At 38.8% G+C, this 6,045-nt stretch overlaps 1 pseudogene; it reads right to left on the bottom strand.

Annotated features, from left to right (window-relative positions):
* Positions 1–741: 741 nt before the first annotated feature.
* On the bottom strand, positions 742–1,287 carry LOC109212455 (annotated as a pseudogene).
* Positions 1,288–6,045: the final 4,758 nt, after the last annotated feature.

A 6,045-nucleotide genomic window follows, 5' to 3' on the forward strand; every position in this document is an offset into this window, starting at 1 on the left:
GGCTGCTCATTGAATGCTATCCGATATTACCCCTTCAAATCTTTGTTATCAGTTCCCCTTTCTTCGAAATTCACACAACACGGGTCACGTTCTTGTAGCGGTACCAACTTCTTGCTGACTCATATCTTACCTATCTTTAGTTTCACGTGTCACCTCCTCATTTTTCCTACTGTTATTAACCAATTTTATCGCACACAACAACTTTTCCTACTATAAAACTACTGCTTTTTTCTCGTGTAAAATCTCACAATAAACATGGAATCGAAGAAAAAGAAAGAAGAAACACCCCTTTAATCCCAATGACGAGAGATTGACAGGAATAGCCTCGCATGAAGTTGATCTTAGTCGAATGTCCCTAAAATTGACGGTATTTAAAAAACGGAAAAGGGTCAAAATTATCCCTATCATTTACTAAATGGTTTACAAATACCCTCCGTCCATCTATTCGTCCAAAAAAGCACACAACGTTATTTATATACCTAAAGTTACCCCTCCTTTTAACGGCAGCAGACGTGGGCCCCACTTTAATGCGTTGGCAACATTTTATTGGGCCACGTGGCTCCTAATTTCACTTCATATATATGGGTATAATATACCCATCCCATTTATTGGACCCGCCATCTATTTGACCCGTGCCATCTTCCAAAAAAAAAAACATCTTCATTGTCATTTTTCCATATAATTTCTATGGGTAAAACAAGAACCAAACTCATTACAAGTAACATTAATATTTAGAAAATTTCAAGCACAGGCATATGGATAATCAACGACCACAACATCCTCTTCACCGGTCCTAAAAAGCAAATATCCGATCGACAGACCCAAAACGACGGCAACAAAAACGCCGTCGTTAAACGACATAATAGCCAACATAAGCATACCCAATCGCCGAATTAATCCCAAATAGAATCGCCGTCGCAAATCTCGCCGAATTCCACACACTGCCGACAGTCGGAAAAGAGTAAAAAAGAGAGTATTCACGTCGGCGTTGGACGACGACGGAGGATAGTTTTTCTTGGATTTTGAAGAGAGAATCTTGAATCGCTGATGGCGATCTTCCATATACTGATAAAAAACAGAGACGATGAAACAAGCGAGTAAAGCGAGGGCATAGCTTGACCAAGAATCAGTTCTCCAAAAATCAAACAAAAGGGTCACTTTGTTACCCCAGTAAAAGGTCATGTGCATCATTTTTGCTTTGATTTTGGGTTTTTGGATTTGTGATCGGAAGAGGAGGAGTTTGAGGTGGGGTTTTTGAGGAAGATGATGGGTTGGTTTTAGATTGTTTGATTTATTGGAAAAGTATGGACCTTTGAATTTGTTGCGTCTGGTTTTTTTTGTTGGGGGTGGGGGGTGGGGGGTGGGGGGTGTTGGAGTGAGAATGATGAGAAGGTGGGGAGAGATTAAGAAAAAGAGAAAGTAATGGGTCAGGCAAATAATTGGGCGGGTTTGGTTAATGGGGTGAATATTTGGATTCTGACCAGAGCCACGTGGCCCAATAAAAAAATGACAACACATTAGAAGTGGGGCCCACGTGCTGCGCCGTTAAAAGGAGGGGTACTTTTAGATATAAAAATAACGTCGTGTATTTTTTTGGACGGAGGGTATTTGTAAACCATTTAGCAAACGATAGGGATAATTTTGACCCTTTTTCGTTTGAAAAATAGCTTCTGGACCCACACACGGCCCTTAAGGGGTTTCTTTGCTGGAGGATATGTTAATCAAAGTCTATCCGATTTTCATACTTTTGCTCTTAAGGATTTTTCAATCGGATTAGTAAAATTGATATAATCATTATTGTACCTATGTGTTAAGTTGTTCATCCAAGTCTACCCAATTATGATACTTTAGCTCTTCCGGATTTCTCTACCGAATTGGTAGAGTTGATACTATATTTACTCTACATATCTTTTATGTTATTAATCAAAGTCTACCAGATTGGCATACTGTTTATGGGTTATTTAAAAGTGTTCTTTGAATTTGCAACTTCAATTTCGATCAAAGCACTCCAAATATGCTCTAAATGATCTCAAGTTTGAAACAAAATTTTCAAATACCAACACAAACAATTCTTAATCGCCTCAAGTAACACCAAATCAAAAGACCCAATATGTCTTCTTCAATACTTTCTAAGGTCCAACAATGGAGGTTTGAGATTTTTACAGTAAATTACCAAAATTATATTTGAACTAAGCATAGAAGCCCAAAATTATCAGCATCCAAATAATTTTAATAATAATCGATCATTAACTTGTATTTTCATCACCAAACAAGAATTTAAAATTTTAAAAATTAAAGAATTACGGTATTCAAGACAAAAGCAGAGATATTTTTCTAACACCAGTCAAAACGTAGATATTCCACCAAGACCATCCGCTCTGGGGGACACATCGTGTAAATATTTGTCTAATGAAAAGGAAAACTTAACACTCTATGTTTATTTGTACCTCGTAATCCATAAAATATTTATTTTACTATTATTATTGGATAGGAAATGATGCTTCAGTTGAAAACAAAATGCGATCTATGGTAGGAGAAAATTAAGTGACAAGCCAAACTGTATTGGTAAAATTTGGCTTCGACACGTGGATAGAATGGCGACTCGAAACTTTTTGGTGTATGTTTTATCCCGGGATAAAATAGCAATGGAATTGATGTGTCTCTGACGCGATGACTCTTTCCTAGGGAGACGAGAGTTGTGTCCCGGTAAAACACCTCAAAGATAGTTTTGAGGATCCATCAGTGAAGCAATAGCTCGGAATCTGACTTTATCTTCAACCTTCTCTGAAATATTAGGAATTCACTCATATCCATTATGTAAGATACTTCTCTCAGAACAGGCGCATATCTCAGCAGTCACCAACAACCCGAAGCAAACGTGAGAAGGTGGGGATGGACATGTGAACGTTAACTTAGGCTATTAGTATTCCCACTCCCTTTACTTGTGATTCATTCAAATACTATCGAACTTACTCATTACTAAAGGCTATTATATTATTTCTATGCAATCTCTCTTTACTTTGCAAGTACTGTGGCTCATAACAAGGCTCAATAAGATTATTCTTTCTTTTGTTTGTTTACTATTGCTTAGTTATCGCTTATTTAGCCTAACTCTATGATTCATTCATCCAAACCTTGATTCTAACCAATTGCTAGTGACCTTATTAAATATAAATTTAATTATTTTATTCTTGAAATATTTTGGTTAAACAGTTTGGCGCATACTAATTGAGCATTTGATTTAGAGTTCTAGTTGTCTGTTCTTATTACGGGGCTTCTCACTTACCTATCATTTCCTTAATACTTGTAACTTAGAATGACTAGAATAACATTTAGTCAATTAATTTGAACAAAACACCATAGTTCAATGGACAACCGGGGGACTCTGTAAATCCCCAGGGAAAGCAGGTCCTGCCTACGGGCAAGAGATACCAGCTAGCAAAGAAGTAGAACCCATCAAAGGAGCTACACTCAGTAAGGATGAGTCACATCACAAGGACTTGCCCTCCAATATGGACTTGCCGACCCACAACTTTGCCGAACAGATTGGGGAATTCCTTGAGGGATACATCTCATTCCTTGGATCAACCCAGTTTAGAGAAAATCTTGAAGTCCTTTATGGCTCAACAATAGAGTTTAGAGTCCCAAATAGGCATGACGTTCAACATATTAACGAGAAATAAAAATTGAAACGACACGCCAGCCCGCAAATAGGAGTGTCTCCTGTCATGGGAACCCCTAACTCATTGCTCAAGGCTTTCGGAGTTCTTGATAATTATGAAGCTGGAGGGTCAGGTACGTCTGAAAATACTGAATCAAAGAATTTAATACTAACACTATGACAATAGGTCAAGGAACAGAATGAGAGGATTGAACGGATCTAGGAATACCGCCATTGTTAAAGAAATCAACATAAGCAAGTCCTCTCAACAACTATGGAAACCAAGTACGGCCCCACTATCGATTTAGATGTTCAAAATGTTGGAGATCCCGATATACAATGGATCTTGGGACCTACACGATCACGTCATGGCTTACATGATCGAGATCAAGGGAATGACCTCATGAAGGACGAAATCGGATTAATGCTCTCCAAGAAGTTCGGAGAAACCTTGGCAAAGGGATATTTAACCTGGTATTTCCACTTGCCTTTGAATTCCATTAGTTCTTTTGCTAAACTTGCAGATGCTTTCATCAAAGCGCACTCTGGAGACCAGAAGACGTAGAAGCAATTAGAGGACATCTTCAAAGTCTTTCAAGGAAGAACAGAGTCACTCCGAGATTTCATGGACCTATTTTAGAGGGAGAGGATACTACTTCTAGAGGTTCCAAACAATTGTGTCATCGTGGCTTTCACAAGAAACTTGAACCCGAAAAGTTCTGAAGCTTCAAAGAAATTAAAAGAAAGCCTACGGGAGTTCTCGCCTAAAATGTGGAATGATAGGTACCATAGATAAAACACTATGCTCTGTATATAAGATGATATCTCAACACTCCCAGGATTTGAAGCAAAGGAGATGACTAAGTACAACTGTCGGCCCCAAGCAGTTCATAGACGAGATGATCCCAAACATCAAGATTCCAAAATTTAGTATGAAACATACTCTGGACCCATGCACCGGGAAAACAATTGGAGGCTAAGATTTAGGTCGAGACGATAGAAACTCCAGACGGAAGAATGATGTGGTGCCCCACCGAGCGGGAAAAACTCTTGAAACATAAAAAATCATTGACAATCACATGCGACCAAAACTACCCGACTGCAACTTTAACCCAGAACCACTGAATTAGTGGCGGTACTTAAAGACATAGGGTACAAAATGAGATGGACAAAGGAGATCAGAACAGACCAAATCAAATGGAGTCAGGAATTCTGATGCGAATTCCATAATGATCAGAACCACAAGACTATTAACTGCAACGCCCTACAAAATGAAATAGATCATTTTATTAAATAGGCATACCTTACCAAACTCTTTAGTAAAAAGGGAAGCAGTCATATATGAAGCATAGGAGAAAGTAAGAACCACCCCGGGCTCCATCTTTGAAAGGAGTGGTCAATATCATCGTTAGAGGTGAAGCAGTGTCACATACACAACCTCAAAGAAGCTTTCAAAGATATTCATTACCCGTGAGAAGCGTACCCGATAGACCTGATCGGAGAAGAAATCAGTTTTAGCAATGAAGACGCAGATGGGTTGATCATTTTGTGCCACATAATGATGGACTTTTAATTACTTTACTAATTGCTAACACTTATGTTAGACGTGTTTTAGTTGATCCAGGTAGCTCGGCCAACGTCATCCAAATGTGAGTGTTTAAGGAGATACAACTTGTGGATCAGATCGTCCCAAAATTATTACTACTCTCTGATTCAATAAATTCATTGAGATGGCCAAAGGTAAGATCTCCCTAAGGACCTTCATAGAAGGGGTAACATGGTATAGTCCCTGTTCCAAGTCGTGGCCGGAGATAATGGCCTACAATACCATCCTGGAGAGACTGTAGATACACGACATAGATGTAGTACCATCAAACTTACACCAAGCAATAAAATTCCCTCCACTATGGGAAATTAGAGAAATACGTAGAGAGCAAAGAATATCCGGCGAAGTCAATTCAGCTGTAGCTGCCAATACCCTTCCTAAGGGGGAAGTCGAAAAATAGCAACTACAACAACATGTTCCGAAACAAGGCGAGTCGGTCCCCGAGGATCGAATTGTCGAACCGAAAAAGACTAGTGCCACAGATTTGACTACAAAAGATTTGGAGGAAGTGATTCTTTTCATTTGCTAGACAGAGAGGAAGGTCTACGTTGGTTCAGGGCTAACCCCCGAACAAAAACATAAGTTAATTGAATTTTTACGTGATAACTCCGATTGTTTTGTTTAGTCTCACACGGATATAAAAGGAATTCCATCGGATATAATGACTCACAAGTTGAATATTAATCCTAATTATCGCCCGACTAAACAATAGAAGAGAAACATCGGGTTCGTGAGGAATAAAATCATGGAGAAAGAGGTAGCCAAATTACTGAAAAAT

Source organism: Nicotiana attenuata, unplaced genomic scaffold (assembly GCF_001879085.1).
Source record: "Nicotiana attenuata strain UT unplaced genomic scaffold, NIATTr2, whole genome shotgun sequence".
NCBI lineage: Eukaryota > Viridiplantae > Streptophyta > Magnoliopsida > Solanales > Solanaceae > Nicotiana > Nicotiana attenuata.